This window comes from Grammomys surdaster, unplaced genomic scaffold, assembly GCF_004785775.1.
Source record: "Grammomys surdaster isolate TR1022 unplaced genomic scaffold, NIH_TR_1.0 124565, whole genome shotgun sequence".
NCBI classification, from domain to species: domain Eukaryota; kingdom Metazoa; phylum Chordata; class Mammalia; order Rodentia; family Muridae; genus Grammomys; species Grammomys surdaster.
The window spans coordinates 139,097-159,503 of record NW_021619544.1 but is presented as its reverse complement, the minus strand read 5'-3'; positions in this window follow the sequence as shown (position 1 = coordinate 159,503).

The following is a 20,407-nucleotide window of genomic DNA, read 5'->3' as shown; positions in this document are numbered from 1 at the left end:
TGAAAGGGTTTGCGGCCCCATGAGGAGAGCAACAATACCAACCAACCAGAGCTCCCAGGGTCTAAACCACCAGCCTGGGAACACTTAGGGAGGGATCCATCACTTCAGCTGTATATGTAAGAGTGGAGGGCCCTGCTGGGTGGGCATAGGTGGGAGAAGAGATCCTTGGTCTCATGAAGGCTGGACGCCCCAGGGGGTGGGAATTAGAGGGTGGGGTGTGGGAGTGGGATGGGTAGGTTGGGGTACATCGACAGAGAATTAGGAGGAGGGGTGAAGGGATAGGGGGTGCCTGGGTGTGTGGGGGATGAGGTAAGGGTATAACATATAAAATGTAAATAAAACATCCAATAAAAAAATCAATGGAGTGCATATGTACAGATTTGATTTTGCAATTGTTCTTTATCCCATGTGAGTATATGCATTCATCCTCATGTCCAAATACAATGTTATATCACATTAGAGGTTATTGTAACTACAGAGTAAAAGTTAAAGTCAGACAGTACGGATTTTCCAAATCGGTTCTTTTCAGCTCATTTCTGTTGCTTTAGATCAATTTTATGTCCATGTATATTTTAGAACGGCCATCCCAATTCTTCTAGCAAAAGATTCCTTGTAAATCTCCTGCAGTCAGTTGAATCTACAAATCAATTTGGATTCAATCAGCATCTTAATGACAGTATCTTTAGCTCTTTGCATATAGCATATGCCTTCATTGACTTACAGTGTATTGATTCTTGTTATCAGTAAATCTAGCTCATTTCATTTAGCATTGTAATATTCTAGTAATGAAAATATCTTGATACCAATATTCTTTTGTTAGTACTGAAGAAATTTTTTGCTTGAATTTCATAAACCAAAAATTGAATAAATACTGCCAGGGGCCAACCCTCAGCCTTTATGGGGGACAGGTACTATGTGGGATACAGAGTTCAAGGTCAAAGATCCATGATGCCTGGCCTTATAATTTTATTGCTTCCTGATATCTAGATATTTAGTTCATTATATGTTTTGGATACTCGCTCTCTAATAAATATGTAGTTAGCAAAAATGTTTTCTCATTTTATAGGCTACCATTTTGTCAAAATAATGGTATTCTTTGCTATGCATGAAGTTTCATGAAGTCACATTTATTAATTGTTGATAGTAACACTGGTGCTAACAGTGTTCTGCTCAGAAAGTCTTCTGTGCCAATGATGTATATTCCACTTTTTTTCTATCAATTTCAGCATTTCTAGTTTTATGTTGAAGTCTTTGATCCATGTGGGGTTGAATTTTGTGAAGGGTGATGTGTATGGATCTAGTTAGATTCTTCTATATTCAGAAATCCAGTTTGACCAATGCCATTTCTTGGAAATATAATCTTTATTTTTAATGTGTATTTCTGGCGTCTTTATCAAAAATAATAATAAGGTGTTCAGAGGTGTGTAGATTCATGTCTTGGTCTTCAGTTAAATTTCCTTGAACTAAAAAAAAAAAAAAAACATTACTACTTTTAAATTTGAGTTGTTGAAGGACATTGTCATTCTTCTCTCAAAGTATTGTTGATTTAATATTAACTGTAATTCAGTGGATTCTATTTTACAGTATGAATTTAATTATTTCTTTATATTTTCTGTATCCAACACACCATTTGTGACCCTCCCTGTACTCCTAAACTGCACATGGCCTCTTATGTCATTAATTATTACTGAATGTGTTTCTGAATTTGTTAATTTGGATACTGCACCTGTACCATCTGGATAGTCTGGCTAAAGGTTTATCTATCTTGTTAATTTTCTCAAAGAAACAGCTCCTTGTTTTGTTGATTCTTTGTATAATTCTTTTTGTTTCTACTTGGTTGATTTCAGCCCTGAGTTTAATTATTTCCTGTCATCTACTCCTCTTGAACGTATTCTTGCTTCTTTTTGTTCAAGAGCTTTCAGATGTGCTGTCAAGCTGCTAATGTATGCTCTCTCCAGTTTCTTTTTGGAGGCATTCAGAGCTATGGGTTTTCCTCTTAGCACTGCTTTTCTTGTGTCCCATATGTTTTGGTGTGTTGTACCTTCATTTTCATTAAATTCTAAGGTCTTTAATTTCTTTATTTATTTCTTCCTTTGCCAAGCTATAATTGAGTAAATTGTTGTTCAGCTTCCATATGTATGTGGGCTTTCTGTTGTTTTTGTTGTTATTGAAGATCAGCCTTAGTCCGTGGTGATCTGATAGCATTCATGGGATTATTTCAATCTTCTGGTATCCAATGAGGCCTGTTTTATGACCAATTATACAGTCAATTTTAGAGAAGGTACAATAAGGTCCTGAGAAGAAGGTATATTCTTATGTTTTAGCTTGAAATGTTCTGTAGATATCTGTTAAATCTACTTGGTTTCATAATTTCTCTTAGTTTCACTGTGTCTCTGTTTAGTTTCTGTTTCAATGATCTATCCATTGCTGCGAGTGGGGTGTTGAAGTCTCTCACTATTATTGTGTGAGGTGCAATGCATGATTTGACCTTTAGAAAAGTTCATTTATGAATATGGGTGCTCTTGCATTTGGAGCCTAGATGTTCAGAATTGAGAGTTCATCTTGGTAGATTTTTTTTTCTTTGACAAGTATGAAGTGTTCTTTCTTATCTATTTTGGTATATTTTGGTTGAAATTTGATTTTATTAGTTATTAGAATGACTACTGAAGCTTGTTTCTTGTGACCATTTGCTTGGAAATTTTTTTCCAGCCTTTACTCTGAGTTAGTGTCTGTCTTTGACGCTGAGGTGCATGTCCTTTTTGCAGCAAAATTCTAAGTCCTGTTTATGTATCCAGTCTGTTAGTCTATGTCTTTTTATTGGGAAATTGAGTCCGTTGATGTTAAGAGATATTAAGGAATGGTAATTGTTGCTTCCTGATATTTTGCTTTTACAGGTGGTTGTCCCAGACTTTCCATGCAGCGGGTCCCACATACACGAGAGAGGTCTGGAGTTCTAAAGGCTTGGAGGCTTTGGCGATAGCAGGCCCCAAAGACATGAGAATGTCCATAGTTCCAAAAGGGTTTATTTTCATGGCGGATAGTGGATGGATTTGGATGTACCCCTCCCTCCCCCCCACCCCCCAATCTCAGGGCAGATCTCAGTTAAATAGGGAGGGAGAAAGGGGGAGGTTCTGGGAAGAATGCTTAATTTGCCCCTCCCTCTGGCCTTCATTAGTATGTAAATCCCTAGAGCCTGAGGCCTCTAGTCACACCCTCTACCTGTGCACTTTGGGAGAGGCTGTAATGGTCTACATGAAAGAACAATATAGGTCTATGGAGACTAGACTGCATTTCAGGACTCTGGGTTCTGGGGATGTGGCCGAATGCCTGCCATTTCTCCCTTGGAGTCTCAGGGTTCTAGGCCCATGTCTAGCTAAGAACCAAGATATCCTTATGCAGTCCCACACCTACACCCCTAGGAGACCAGTTCTCTTCTAGTGGTATTTGGGTATGGAGCATTGCCACACAATATCAGCTCTGGGTGCAGACAGAAACTGGAAGGATCCTATCCCAGGATGCTCCTTGGTTCCTGTGTCCTGAGTTCCCTGGGTGGGTTTTTCAAAGCAAAAGAAGTTGTCTTACCTGTGCCCAAAGGTGTACAGGCATCCCTGCAAGACCAGCTCTGTCCTGGCAGTAATTGGGTATGGAGGGCTGTGGCACAGGATCAGCTCTGGGTGCTACATGCATTGTTAATATTCATCAAACAATTCTTTCTTGATTTACCATAACTTCTCTCCCCACCCAACTTAGCATTCTTGGGATTTTTTATTTATAAATTATGTGAGAGAAATGGATCATTATCCTGTGGCAAATATTATTGCTACATTATTCCTTTTGGATTTAATCAGCTTTGGAAGATTTGTTTTCAATCTCTACAATGCAAATATTACACATACAATATTACATGATGTAGCAAGTATACTGTGACATTCATGGCATTGTAGAGTTATAGAAATTAATAAAGTGCTTGAATTTGATAAGAGACTCTGTTTAGCAGAAGACAATGTACAGTCATATGTTTATAAATATTTGGGCTATTATAGACATTATATCTATCTATGTATTTATGTATATTGTTTCAGGTACCCACCTCCATGTGTACTGTGACATATACTGCTGGATTCAGGAAAATTCATGAGAAACAAAGAGCTGACTGCTGCTTTGATTGTGCACAGTGCCCAGAAAATGAAGTTACCAATGAGACAGGTACATGCTTGCATGATGATTTAGAAATCTTGCTGAATTTGAGTATCTTCTCTTTACCAACTAGAAATGTGAACTGGCTTAGATGGAAACTGAAGACCTAAAGTCTCTGTGCTTCAGAATTTAATCATTTGAATAGAAACAACTTTCTTTGAACCCTACAAATCACCTGCAATATCTCCTACAAACAACTTATTTCTCTCACAATAAGTTGGATACTGATTTTAAATATATATATGTATAAAATCTGGAGGCCAGGTAAGGCAGGAAAACTAGAAAAATATACCCCATGTACAGGAAATAGCTTTGGGGATAGCTTCTGACACAGTTTTTCAGGACTCACATGAAGACCATGCTTCCCATTTGCTACATACGTGAGGGGAGATCTAGGTCCAGTTCATGTATATTGTTCGGTGGGTGGTTCAGACACTGAAAGCCCCAAGGCTGTTGGTGAGTTATCTCTGTTGGTCTTAGTGTGGAGTTTCTAACCCCTTCTTGGCCCGAAATCCTTTCTTCTATTTTTCCATTGAGTCCCCAAGATACATTCATTGTTTAGCTGTGGGTGTCTGGATCTGTCTGAGTTAACTGCTGGGTGAAGCCTTCAGAGGGCAACTTGCTCCCTTCTGCAAGAGTAACAGAATAGCATTAATTTTTTGTTTAAAGAGTCTGTCTGGTGTTTAATCATGGGATGGGTCTCAAGTAGGACCCATTATTAGGTGTCTACTTCCTCAGTCTCTGCTCCATCCCTTATGTCTGTATTTCTTGTAGACAGGATAAATTTGGGGTCAAAAGATTTGTGGGTGGGTTGGTGTCTCTATCATTCTACTAGGGGCCCTGCCTGCAATCAGAGGTAGCCTCTTCATTTTCCATATCCCCAATGTTTTGAGTCACAGGTAATGTTACCCCCATTGATTGTGTTGTGCCTCACTTATCCCTAGTGTCTGTCTCATCCTGAAGATGTAGTTGTCCTCCACCTCCTCACCTCTTACAGATGCTTACATCTATTCATTTTCATGGCCATCTAGCCATCTCTTCTGTCCTTTCCCACACCTGATCCTGAACCCCCATTCCTCTCCCCATCCAGCCTCCCTCCCATTTCCCTCCCTTCATCTGCCCTTTATACTATTTATTCCTCCATTCTAAGTGACATTCAAGCTTCCTCACTTGGGTCTTCCTTCTTGTTTAGGTGCATTGTGTCTGTGGAGTGTAACACAGTACCTGTATTTTATGCCTAATATCCACTGTAAGTGCAAATATGATGGTTACTGATTTTCATATTTTGCAGAAAATGGATTGAGGGAAAACAACTGTAACAATTTTTTATTCAATATTTTATTTATTTACATTTCAGATGCCATCCCCCTTCCCCATTCTCCCCATCCATTAATCCTCCTTTTTTGTCTCTATACTGTTTAAATTACATGCAAGAATTATGGTCAGTTCTAGATTGAGGAATGAGCAATACAATAGATACAAATAGTCCAGGAACAAGGAAGACAATAAACCCAGATAATCAAAGAACATGCACGACAATAAACAGAGTACCATGATCACTCCTTTAATCACTATTTCCAAGGGTTTATCAGGATGACCAATATATCTGAGCCTACTTCTCTGTCTTAGCCCAAAAGTCATTTTCATGCCTGAAGCCTACTTCTTTGTTCTAGCTTAAGATTTAGATTTCTGCCTAAAATTCTTTCTTTGTTCTACCTAAGATTTAGATTACTGCCTTAAATTTCATTTCTGTTCAAGCCTAGGATTTAGATTTCTGCCTGAAATTACTTCTTTGTTCCAGTCCAATGTCAGATTCCTGCCTGCAGTCCATTTCCTTGTCCTTGGCCTATATCAGATTCCTTCCAAGCAGTCCATTTCCTTGTCTTTTATTTTCCTGCCAGGCAGTCCCAAAAGTTCTCCATATTGCCCCCTTTTTATTGCATAAACCAGACTGAGCCTGTCTTAGGTTATTCTGACAAGAAAGCCTTTCTTACCCATCATGGAATATGCATTATCATAAGCAATGCATTTATGTCTTAGGTTGGTAAGGTTCTGTGCAGAATGTTACCTGTCCTTGGATTGCCACCCTGTTATTTTAATACCTCTGTCAGGGGTTCCATTTTTGGTTTCAAATCATATAATTTGTCTGCCAGTCTGTTGATGCAGTTAGAGACAAGCTTTTAACATGATGGGCAGGAATAAAATTATTTCCAGGACAAGAAGGACTAGCCTGATCAAGCTATATATGCCATTCCTGAGGTTTGACCAAAATGAAAATACTGACTTCAGGCCATGGATAATTTTATCAGCATTATCTGCATCATCAAAACTCAACAGAGCAACATTCTTTAAATTCATAATCTCACTATGCAAAGTTAAAATATCCAGAGAGATGTTAGGATTATGTCAAATATCCAACAGTTGTCTTTAAACATTTTTCTAATTATAATGACAATCATTTTGAATTTTAACAGTATCACTACTCCAATGATATTTGTCACGACACTTGTGATGGCTCCTAACTCTTGTACTCTGAACCTCCTTCAGATAATTTGAAGATGATATAGAGCATCATCCATTGCTCCAGACACCTATATAAATACTTTTGTATACTCAATACATTGGTAACATTTTTTTGCTAGATAACAAAAATAGTTGTCTTAACTCCTTGTGTCAGTGCTATTGTAGAAGCAGTAGTGGTAGCAATTAACGTAATTAAAGTTGTTATACCAGCAATAATCAAACCCTCTACTCTCTTGCTTCTGCTTAAAGCCTAACTTACTTTTCCAGCACTTTCACACTTTATTCAGCAAATCAACGTTTTCTAATATTTAGGACAGTTATACAAAAGCTGGTTGATAGACCCCCGTAAAAGACATGCCAGATTTCAATGCACTAACACAATTTGCAATTATACAGTCAATGCAACTTACAATAAACACTGTAGAAGAGACAAAACCAATTTTAGCTAGACAATTAAAAGAGCCTTAAAACATGCACTAACGCTTGTTTGAAATCCAGATCCTGTCCCAACTTTATCTCTTGCTATGATCACATCATAGTGAACTACAGCTAACTTCCAAATGTGACTCTGAAAACGTCCAGATCCAGCCTTCCAAATGTACACTGTTATTTCCAATAATAGATTTCTAGACCAGTACATGATTGAGTCCTAATAGCTGGTCACCTTTAAGAAAAATACAAGAGACATTATAAATTCTCATTTCAATTATCTATCCCACAAGGTCTAAAAACTTGAGGCAAGGCAGCTTGTCCCATCTGGGATATAGTCAAGCAAAGGTGGGTCAGGAACATATGTCCAATACAGCTCCACAATTACCCTGGTCGGGGCACTTGGCACGCTCACAGGTCAGCATCATTCTTTGTCTTAGCAACAGCACATCTCATCAATCTTTTTAAAGTCCCATGGGCCTCTTACACAATACCTTGTCCTTGAGGATTATACAGAATCCCCAAAATAAATTATTGACAAAAAGTCTTGACTGCTCAACTACAATTGTCAGCTGCATTATGTTTTTATTGGATATTTTATTTATTTACCTTTCAATGTTATTCCCTCTCCCATTCCCTCCAAAACCTCTTATCCCATCCCCCCTCCTCCTACTTCTATGAGGATATGTCCCCACCTATCCACCTATTCCCACCTCCCTGCTCCTAAATTCCCTAACACTAGGGCATCCAAACTTTCAGGGACCAAGGGCCTCCTCTTCCTCTGATGCCTGACAAGGCCATCCTCAACTACCTATACAGATGGAGCCACGAGTCCCTCCCTTTGTGTTCCCAGGCTGGAGGTTTAGATCCTGGGAGCTCTGGTTGAGTATTTTGATACTCCTAGGAAGGACCAAAGCATCCACACTTTGGTCTTCCTTTTTCTTCTTGAGTTTCATGTGGTCTATGCATTGTATCTTAGGTATTGTGAGCGTTTGGGCTAATATGCACTTATCAGTGAGTGCATACCATGTGTGTTCTTTTGTCATTGTGTTACATCACTCAGAATGATATTTTCCAGTTCCATCCATTTGCCTAAGAATTTCATGAACTCATTGTTTTTAATAGCTGAGAAGTACACCATTGTGTAAATGTACCATACTTTCTGTATCCATTCCTCTATTGAAGGACATCTGGGTTCTTTCCAGCTTCTAGCTATTATTAATAAAGCTGCTATGAACATGGTCAAGCACGTGTCCCTGTTGTATGTTGGAGCATCTTTTGAGTATATGCCCAGGAGTGGTATAGCTGGGTTCTCAGGTAATACTATGTTCGATTTTCTGAGGAACCACCAGACTGCTTTGCATAGTGGTTGTACCATCTTACAATCCCATCAACAATGGAGGAGTGTTCTTCTCTCTCCATATCCTCGCCAGCATCTACTGTCACATGAGTTTTTGATCTTGGCCATTCTGACTGCTGTGAGGTGAAATCTCCAGGTTGTTTTGATTTGCATTTCCCTGATGACTAAGGGTGTTGAACACTTCTTTAGGTGCTTCATGGCCATTCAAGTTTCCTCAGTTGAGAATTATTTGTTCAGTTCTGTACCCCATTTTTAATAGGGTTATTTGATTGTTTAGAGTCTAATTTCTTCAGTTCTTTGTATTATACCTTGGAAATTAGACCTCTCTCAGATGTAGGATTGGTAAGGATCTTTTCACAATCTGTTGTTTGCTACTTTATGCTATTGACAGTGTCCTTTGCTTTACAGAAGCTTTGCAGTTTTATGAGGTTCTGTTTGTCAATTCTTGATCTTAGAGCATAAGCCATTGGTGTTCTGTTAAGGAACTTTTCCCCTGTGCCCATGTTTTCCAGGTTTTTCCCCATTTTCTCTTCTATAAGTTTCATTGTATCTGGTTTTATGTTAAGGTCTTTGATCCACTTGGACTTGAGCTTTGTACAAGGAGATAAGTATGGATCAATTTGCATTCTTCTACATGCTGACCTCTAGTTGAAGCAGCACCATTTGTTGAAAATGCTGTATTTTTTTCCACTGGATGTTTTTAACACCTTTGTCAAAGATCAAGTGACCATAGGTGTGGGGGTTCATTTCTGGGTCTTCTATTCTATCCCATTTATCTTCCTGCCTGTTTCTGTACCAATAAAATGCAGTTTTTATCACTATTGCTCTGTACTACAGGTTGAAGTCAGGGATGATGATTCCCCCAGAAGTTCTTTTATTTTTGAGAATAGTTTTCACTATCCTGGATTTTTTCTTATTCCAAATGAATTTCAGAATTGCTCTTTCTATCTCTGTGAAGAATTGAGTGGGAATTTTGATGGGGATTGCATTAAATCTGTAGATTGCTCTCTACAAGATAGCCATTTTTACTATATTAATCCTTCCAGTGCATGAGCATGGGAGATCTTTTCATCTTCTGAGACCTGCTTATTGAATATTTTTGCCTTGATATTCATTAGCAAGATTGGTCTGAAGTTCTAGTTCTTTGTTGGGTTTTGTGTGGTTTAAATATGAGCATAATTCTGTCTTCATAGAGTTGATTAGTGTTCCTTCTGTTTCTATTATGTGGAACAGTTTATAGAGAATTGGTATTAGGTCTTCTTTGAAGGTCTGATAGAACTCTGCACTAAAACCATCTGGTCACAGACTTTTTTTTTTTTGGTGGGGAGACTTCTAATGACTGCTTCTATTTCTTTCCAGGTTATGGGACTGTTAAATGGTTTATCTGGGCCTTATTTAAGTTTGGGAACTGGTATTTTCCTAGAAAATTGTCCATTTCATCTATATTTTCCAATTTTGTTGAGTATAGACTATTGTAGTAGGATCTGATGATTTTTTAGGTTTCCTAGGTTTCTATCGTTATGTCACCCTTTTCAGTTCTGATTTTATTAATCTGGTTACTGTCTCTCTGCCGTCTGATTATTTGGCTAAGGTTTTATCTATCTTAAAGAACCAGCTCCTGGTTTTATTGATTGTTTGTATAGTTCTTTTTGTTTCTACTTGGTTGATTTCAGCCCTGAGTTTGATTATTTCCTGCTGTCTACTCCTCTTTGATGTGTTTGCTTCTTTTTTTCTAGAGCTTTCAGGTGTGTTGTCAAGCTGATAGTGTATGCTCTCTCCAGTTTCTTTTTGTAAGCACGTACAGCTATGAGTTTTCCTCTTAGCACTGTTTTCATGGAGTCCCACAAGTTTTGGTATGCTGTGTCCTCATTTTCATTAAGTTCTAAAAAGTCTTTAATTTCATCCTTTATTTCTTTCCTGACCACATTATCATTGAGTAGAATGTTGTTCAGTTTCCACATGTATGTGGGCTTTCCATTGTTTTTGTCATTATTGAAGACCAGCTGTAGTCCATGGTGATCTGATAGGATGCATGGGATTCTTTCAATTTTTTTGTATCTGTTGAGGCCTGTTTTGTGATCAATTATATGGTCTATTTTGGAGAAGGTTCCATGACGTGCTGAGAAATGGTATATTCTTATGTTTTTGGGTGAAATGTTTTATGGGTATCTGTTAAATCCATTTGGTTCGTAACTTCTGTTAGTTTCACTGTATCTCTGTTTAGTTTCTGTTTCTATGATTTGTCCATTGCTCAGAATGAGGTGTTGAAGTCTCCCACTATTATTGTGTGAGGTGCAATGTGTGCTTTGAGCTTTAGTAAGGTTTCTTTTATGAAAGTGGGTGCTCTTGCATTTGGAGCCTAGATGTTCAGAATTGAGAGTTCATGTTGGTTGACTTTTCCTTTGACTAGTATGAAATGTCCTTCCTTATCCTTTTTGATAGTTTTAAGTTGAAAGTCGATTTTATTTGGTATTAGAATGGCTACTCTAGCTTTTTTCTTAGGACCATTTGCTTGAAAACAAGTTTTCTAGCCTTTTACTCTAAGGTAGTGTCTGTCTTTGTCACTGAGGTGGGTTTCCTGTATGCAGCAAAATGCTGGATTCTGTTTAGGTATCAAGCCCATTAGTCTATGTCTTTTTATTGGGGAATTGAATCCATTGATGTTAAGAGATATTAAGGAGAGGGAATTGTTGCTTCCTGTTATTTTTGTTATTAGTGGTGGCATTGTTTGTGTGGCTATACTTTTTTGGATTTGTTGGAAGAGAATTGCTTTCTTGCTCTTTCTAGGGTATAATTTCCCTCCTTGTATTGGAGCTTTCTGGCTATTATCCTTTGTAGTGCTGGGTTTGTGGAACGATATTGTATAAATTTGGTTTTGTTGTAGAATATCTTGTTTTCTCCATCTATGGTAATTGAGAGTTTTGTTGGGTATAGTAGCCTGGGCTGGCATTTGTGTTCTTTTAGGGTCTGCATGATGTCAGTCCAGGATCTTCTGGCTTTTATAGTCCCTGGTGAGTAGTCTGGTATAATTCTGATAGGTCTGCCTTTATATGTCACTTGGCCTTTTTCCCTTACGCATTTAATATTCTTTCTTTGTTTTGTGCATTTGGTGTTTTGATTATTATGTGATGGGGCGTATTTCTTTTCTGGTCTAGTCTATTTGGAGTTCTGTAGGCTTCTTGTATGTTTATGGGCATCTCGTCCTTTAGGTTAGGGAAGTTTTCTTCTGTGATTTTGTTGAAGATATTTATTGGCCCTTTAAGTTGGGAATCTTCAATCTCTTCAATACCTATTATCCTGAGGTTTGGTCTTCTCATTGTGTCCTGGATTTCCTGGATGTTTTGCATTATGAGCTTTTTGCATTTTGCATTTTCTTTGACTGTCATGTCAGTGTTTTCTATGGCATCTTCTGCACTTGAGATTTTCTTTTTGATCTCTTGTATTCTATTGGTGATGATTGCACCTATGAATTATGATCTCTTTCCTAGGTTTCCTATCTCCAAGGTAATCTCCCTTTGTGATTTCTTTAATGTTTTTACTTCCATTTTTATGTCCTGGATGGTTTTATTTATTTTTTCACCTGTTTGGTTGTTTTGTTGTAATTCTTTGAGGGATTTTTGTGTTTCCTCTTTAAGAGCTTCTTCCTGTTTACCTGTGTTCTCTATTTCTTAGTGTTATTTATGGCCTTCTTACAATCATCTATCATCATCATGAGAAGTGATTTTAAATCTAAATCTTGTTTTTCTGGTGTGATCAAGGTATTTAGGACTTCCTATGATGGGAGAACTAGGTTCTGATGATGCCGAGTACCCTGGGTTGCTGATGCTTATATTCTTGAGCTTGCCTTTTGCCATTTGGATCTCCTTAGTGCTGCCTGTGCTGTCTCTTAATGGAGCCTGTCTTTCCTATTATCTTTGTTGTGTCAGGACTGTTTGGGGTGGTTGTTGCTGCTAGGGTTAGAGCTGAGGCCCAAGATCTGCTCAGTGTTCTAGTGCAGACCAGAAGGAACCAGTGCTCCAGGCCAGGAGTGAATTCCTGGGTCCCAGGGGGTCCCAGTTACTCCCTGTTTGGGTTGGTGTTGCTGTCTCCTTACCATAGATACTTCCCTGGTTAGAGCTCCTGGGCACCCTGCTTACTCTGGGTTTTGCGAGATTGGGTGCAGAGCTGCCACCTGGGATCTGCTCAGTGCTCGGGTGTGGACCCAACATATTCTTATATCATAAAGCAAAATTGTTTGTTGCAAATAAAAGAATAGGGTTAATAATCCCATGAACAGAGACTCTGAATCTAACATGGTCTTTTCTAGGAAAAGAACCAAATTTAATAATTTTACTGTGTACATATATAAAAATTAAATATAAAACCCCATTTTATGACATTATTTACAACAAAATGTGCTATCTCTTATCAATTATTCTGATAGAGAAAATATCCAACCTAACCACTAATAAAAATATGCATATTTCATGTGGTCCAGAGCCTAGAAGTTGAGGAACATTATGTCTGCATTTGTCCAGAAAAGGTTTATATTAATTTCTTAAAATAATTTAATGAAAGCATATTTCTACAATTTAATAATTAAGCAAATAATTTATTTTCCAGATAAGATATTATATTGAAAGTTTTCCATACAATATATTTTGAAGTTTTTCCCCCTCTCCCAATTCCTTCCTGTTCCACCCGACCTCCCTACCTACACAAACATTAAATTTTGTGTTTTTCTCTTCCTCTCTCTGCTTTCTTTTCTTAAATTTTAATTTTGTTCTTTTATTATTTTATTTATTTACATTTCAAACATTGTTCCCTTTCCCGGTTCTCCCTTCCACTAACCCAGGACCCCTCTCCAGTCCCCTTCATCTTCCTCTAAGAGGGTGCTTCCCTACCCTCCCACCCACTCCCATCTCACTCCTCTACCATCTCCCCTCTCTGGGGCATCAAGCCTCCACAGGACCAAGTGCATCTTCTTCTATTGAGGCCAGACATGTCAGTCCTCTGCTACATATGTAGTGGGGGCCATGGACCAGCCCATGTACATTCCTTTGTTGGTGGTTCAGTCTCTGGGAGCTCTGAGAGGTCCAATTAGTTGACTCATTGGTCCTGGAAGCCTCTCAAATCCCTGCTGTCTGGGACTTTCTAGTGGTTCTCCTATCCCCACCCCACACTGATGCATATTTCTATTCATTCTCCTGGCCCTCTGGGCTTCTCTCTTGTCTTTTCCTATACCTGATCCTGCCTCCCATTTTTCCCTCTCCATCCCCGTTCCCACAGAGGTCCCTGTGTCCCTCTGTATCCTGTGATTATTTTGTTTCCCCTTCTAAGTAGTATTGAAGCTTCCAGACTTGGGCCTTCCTTTTGGTTTGACTTCATATGGTCTGTGAAGCTGTATTCTAAAGTTTGTGGCTAATATCTACTTATCAGTGAGTACATACTATGTATATCCTTTTGGTTATGGGTTGCCTCACTCAGAATGAGATTTCTAGTTTCATCCGTTTGCCTGCAAAAATTTCAGTGTCCTCATTTTTAATAGCTGTGTTGTATTTCATTTTACAAATGAACCACATTTTCTCTATTGATCTTTTTGACTCAGGGACATCTGGGTTGTTTCCAGCTCTGGCTACTATAAATAAGGCTTTTATTTATTTATGAACATAGTGGAGCATGTGTCCTTGTGATATGTTGACATGTCTTTTGGGTGGAGTGGTCTTTTGCCCAGGAGTGGTATTTCTTGGTCTTCAGGTAGAACTATTTCCAATTTTCTGAGGAACCTTGAAATTGATTTTCAGAGTGGTTGGACCAGTTTGCAACCCCAGCAGTAATGCAGGAGTGTTCCTCTATCTCCACATCCTCACCAGCATGTGCTGTCACCTGAGTTTTTGATCTTAGTCTTTCTCACTGGTGTAAGGTGGAATGGAATCTCAGGGTTTTCTTGATTTGCATTTCCCTCATGACTAAAGATGTTGAGCATTTTTTTGTGAGCTTCACTGCCATTTGAGATTTCTCAGTTGAGAACTCTGTTTAGCTCCGTGCCCCATTTTTTCATTGGATTATTTGGTTTTCAGATGTCTAACTCTTAAGTTCTTTGTATATTTTAAATATTAGGCCTCTATCAGATGTAGTGTTAATGAAGATTCTTTTCTCAGTTTGTTGTTTACCAATTTGTCCTATTCATAGTGCCTTTTGCCTTAGAGATGGTTTTTGGTTTCATCAGGTTCCATATGTCAATTGTTGATCTTAGAGCCTGAACCATTGATGATTTGTTCAGGATTCTGTTGATGGATGTTTGTATATTGAACCATCCCTTCATCCCTGAGATGACACCTACTTGATCATACTGAGTGATGGTTTTAGTGTATTCTTGGATTCATTTTATGAAAATTTCATTAATATTTTTGCACTAATATTCATAAGCAAAGTGGTCAGATGTTTTCTTTCTTGGTTGGGTCCTGTGTGTTTTATGTATCAGAATAACTGTGGCTTCATAGAATGAATTAGGTAGTGTTCTCTCTGTTTCTATTTTATGGAATAATTTGAGGAGTATTGGTATTAGGTCTTTTTTGAAGATGTGGTAGAATTCTGCATTAAAACCATCTGGCCCCAGCTTTTGTTGGTTGAGCGGATTGGTTGACAGTTTCTATTTCCCTTGGGGTAATATGATTGTTTAGATAGTTTACTTGATCTTGATTTAATTTTGGTATCTGGTATCTGTCCAGAAAAAAATCATCTGTTTCATCGAGCTTTTTCTGTTCTGTTGAGTATAAAGCTTTTTCCCCCCCTTTTTTTTTCAAGACAGGGTTTCTCTGTGTAGCCCTGGCTATCCTGGAACTCATTCTGTAGACCAGGCTGGCCTCAAACTCAGAAATCTGCCTGCCTCTGCTTCCCAAGTTCTGATATTAAAGGCGTGACCAACCACTGCCTGGCTGAGTATACACTTTTATAGTAAGGTCTGGTGTTGTTTTGAATTTCCTCAGTTACTGTTATTATGTCTCCCTTTTCATTTCTGATTTTATTAATGACATTGTCTTTATGTCCTTTAATTAGTTTGTCTAGGGGTTTATTTACCTTGTTGATTTTCTCTAATAATCAGCTTTTGGTTTTGTTGATTCTTTGTATAGTGCTCTTTGTTCATGATTGACTGATTTCAGCTCTGAGTTTGGCTGTTTCCTGCCATCTACTTCTCTTGGGTGTGTTTACTTCCTTTTCTTCTAGAGCTTTCAGGTATGCTCTTAAGTTGCTAGTGTTGGAGCTTTCCAATTTCTTTATGCAGGTACTTAGTGCTTTGAATTTTCCTCATAACACTGCTTTCATTGTGTCCTATAAGTCTGTGAAGATCTGATAGAATGCAAATGATTATTTAAGTCTTCCTGTATATGTTGAGGTATGTTTTGCTTCTGATTATGTGGTCAATTTTAAATAAGATTCCATGAGGTGCTTAGAAGAAGATATATTCTTATGTTTGAGTATGAAATGTTCTGTAGATACCTGTTAAATCCATTTGATTCAAAACTTCTGTTAGTTTCATGGTGTCTCTCTTTAGTTTAGGTTTCAATGATTTGTTCATTGGTGAGATTGGTGTGCTGAAGTTTCTCACTATTATTGTGTGAGCTTTTATGTGTGTTTTAAACTTTAGTAAAGTTCCTTTTAAAAGCATTTGGAGCATAGTTGTTTAGAATTGAGACTTAATCTAGGTGGATTTTTCTTTTAATGAATATGTAGAGTTCTTCCTTATCTCTGTTCATTACTTTTGGTTGAATGTCTATTTTATTGGATACTAGAATGAGCATGCCAGATTTTTCTTGGGAGTGTTTCACGGAGAATTTTTCTCTAAACCTTTGCTCTGAGGTGGTATCTGTCTTTGTCACTGTGGTGTATATCTTGTATGCCTCAAAATGACAGATCCTGTTTACGTATCTATTCTGTTAGCTGTGTCTTTTCATTGGGGAATTGAGTCCATTTATATGAGGCAGATTAAAGATCAATGATTGGTTTTTTTCCTGTTATTTTTGTTGTTGGAGAGCAGTGTGTGTGTGTGTGTGTGTGTGTGCGTGTGTTCCTCTTCTTTATAGTGTGTTGTGATATGGTTAATTTCTTGTGTTTTCTTGGGTGCAGTTACCTTCCTTATGTTGCAGTTTTCCTTTTAGTATCCTAAGTAGGGCTGGGTTAGTAGAACAATACTGTTTAAATTTCGTTTTGTCATGGAATATTCTTGTTTGTCCATCTGTGTTGATGGAGAGTTTTGCTGGGTATGGAAGCCTGGGCAGGCATCTGTGGTCTCTTAAAGTCTGTATGACATCTATCTAAGTTCTTAGGCTTTTAGAGTCTCTGTTGAGAAGGCTGTTGTAATTATTATAGGTCTGTCTTTATATGTTACATAGTTCTTTTCATCTTTTAATGTTCTTTCTTTGTTCTATACATTTATTGTTTTCATTATTATGTAGTGGGACGATCATCTTTTCTGCTCAAATTCATTCAGTGTTCTGTGGGCTTCGTGTTTATTTATGACATATCCTTCTTTATGTTTGGGAAGTTTTTTTTCTATGATTTTGTTGAAGACGTTTTCTGGCCCTCTGCACTGGGAATCTTCATCCTCTTCTATTCCTAATATTCTTAGGTTTGGTTTTGTTCATTTTGTCCCAAACTTCCTGCATGTTTTGGGTTAGGAACTTTTACACTTTGTATTTTCTTTGACTGATGTTTTGATATCTTGTATGGCATCTTCTATCCCTAAGATTGTCTCTTCCATCCATTATATATTTTTTGACCATGCTTATATCTGTAGCTCTTGATTTTTTCCCTAGCTTTTCCATCTCCAGGGTTGCCTCTTTTCTGATTTCTTTATTGTATCTACTTTTAATTTTAGGTCTCGAAGAGTTTTGTCCAGTTCTTTCACTAGTTTGATTGTATTTTCCTTTATTTCTTTAAGGGATTTATTTATTTTCTCTTTAAGAGCTTCTACCTGTCTGCCTGTGTTTTCCTGTATTTCTTTGAGTGTTATTTATATCATCCTTAAATGCCTTCATTTAAAGCATTATCATCTTCATGAGATAGGATGTTAGGTCAGAATCTTGCTTTACAGACAAATTAGGAAATCCAGGGCTTGCTGTAGTAGGAGAATTGGTTTTTGATGGTGCCAATTTATATTGCCTTTTGTTGCTTTTGTTCTTGGATTTTCCTTTTGCCATTTATTTATCTCTGATGTTAACTGGCCTGAGTTTCTCAGACTAGAGCAGGCCTCCTTGGAGGCAGGTAGAGCTTTGTGATCTTGCTTTGATTGGGTCTTCTGGGAGGCAGGCAGTGTTTTCTCTGGTTAGGGGAATCCTCCTCTTTCCATGATTTATGCAAGCCTCCTGTGTCCCTGTTTTCCTGTGTCCCTGTGTCCCTGTGTTCCTATGTCCTTGTGTCCTTGTGTCCTTGTGTCCCTGGTTAGGGCAGTCCTCCTGAGAGACAGATTGGCTTTGAGGTTCGTGGCAGGCTTGTGGATTGTCCTTGGGTTCAGGTGGAGGTGTACATTCAAGTTCAATGGGCTCATGCAGATAAATTCCATGTGTGCTGGGTTCTGTATGTGTGTGAGTCCCAGCTGGTGTGGATATTTGGGAGGGGGCCTCACCTCTGTTTCCAGTTATGTCAGATCTCCTGTGAGACAGGTAGGCTGTGCATGGTGTGAGGTGACATGCTTCTTCCATTGGTTCAGACAGTATAGGTCCTTCAAGTGTAAAATTTATATAGAATATAGAGATTCCTTTTTTGTGTATTCTTATTATTATGGCTCAGTATATGGGACAATGAAACTTTGAAGTGAATATAGGACTTTTTATTACAAGCTAGGTTTAATGATTTAAACACTTTAAAGAACAGCTTACAAGAATTAACTTCAGCAAACCTATGTGGCTATGTAGTAATTTGAGTCTTATTGAGTAGCATGTCATGACAATTATGACACATTGTGTGAAAATCCTATTTATAATTAAGTAATAATCAGTCAGTTTTGTTTCATAGATTAAATGGAATGTTCATTTTCTACATAAATCAGGGTAATTATAACTTACTGAGATGTTCATAAATTGTAAGGAAGAAACTGAAGTTATGATTTTGGTATATGGATGTACAATGGTCATCGCATTATCTTGCAAATATATGTGGTTAATCAATGAGATATTTGATATTTATTATCTCAATCATTGAAGGTGAGTTCTTTACATCAACATAGAGTGATAACTGTAGATACTCATAACTGCTTCAGTGCTTTGAATAAAGTTTGCTTCTGTGTTGTATCGCACAAAGTTTCAAGTGGTTTAAGAATCAATAAACTGCATCCAACTAATGGGAAACAATCCAGTACAAGAACATTTCATTAACAAATGATATCAAACACTTAATGAAAATACATCATCAATACTTTTAATATTATTCTATGAAATGAAACTGGGGTAGAGATTATCACATGCTCCACATAGAACAACTTGGTATCTGATATCTGATATCAACAAGAAATAAACAGACAACAAATGTGAAGAAAACTATGGAATAATATCTGTTAAACATGGAAGTTAACTTTTATTTTAAATACTCTTGTAGTATTATAGTGAATATGTTAAGATTGCCAGCCAACAGAATAACCTAAAAGAAAAAAGAAGTCAAAGCTTTTCTTAATAATCAGAAAGGACACTGTGGTGTGTGGTGTGTATTATTTCTATCATGTGAAGTCAATAACATGAGATTTAGGCAGAAAGAGAAAGTTAACAAAACACTTTTTGTGTCGCAAGCAACATGGAGTATGTCTCTCTGAAGAACTACATGGAAGCTCATTACTCAATTTTGGCAAAAGAAAATTCAACAATATTGAAGGACCTGAATGTCTGATTAGTTGGCTTGATATAATGAGAACTTTATGAATCCTAGCCCAATGCTCATGCGCACCAACTGACATCCAAAAGACAGCCACAGATCAGGATGGCATTTCAATAGAAGTCACAATAGAGTGCAGAGTCTGCCTCCATAATAGAGAGAATGCATGTTCCTAATCCATTTGACATGGCCATACCATCCAGTATGCAAAAAGGATATAAATCACAAGCATCAGCATATTCAATTCACCCAATCAGTAGGTCTGCAAAATTACTGAAAGAATATCTAAACTGACAAAAACAAAATTCAACCAAAGGATGCAACAAAGTCCTGTTCATAGTAACTAAATTAGTGCAATAAACTCCATAGTAATTCTCTATTATAAGCCCATGAAATAGCAACCATTCCAAAAATACATCCACTGGTAATGGATAGATTGATTTAAAGACCCCAATTAATTTTTAGTGGGAATAGAATTCAGTGTGGCCATCATGGCAGAAATATAAGGTAGTTCAAAATATTACAAATCAAATTCAATGCTTTATCTGTGTCACACATTGTAATCTAACAAAGTTACGTAAATTAGCATGTCAGATGTACACCTGGGTTGCTGTAATGTAATCCAATACAGTATTGTATCAAAACAAATACCAACTAGGGGTGATTGAAAAATATAAAGTATATACTAACATTAGGAGTAAAATTCTCTCATAAATGACAATTAAATTCTCTCATTCCTTTGAATAAAATGTATGAAATTGTTCTCAATCATCTTAATGAGGTATGAACAAACATCAGCCACAGAAATGTTTTATCAAAAGGTACTGCCTGCCATGAACTGAAGATCAGGCAAGAGACTGCATTATATTTTAGTGAATGTCTGCACAGGTACTGATACTGGACAGGATAGATGTTGAATCTGTGTAATTCCAGGCATTACTGGATTCTCTGGATGACAGGAATCACAAGAAGTTTGAAGAGATTTTATCATACAATAATATTTGTACAACAGAGAGAATGCTCAATTCTTGACTCAATATTGCATGTAAGATTGCC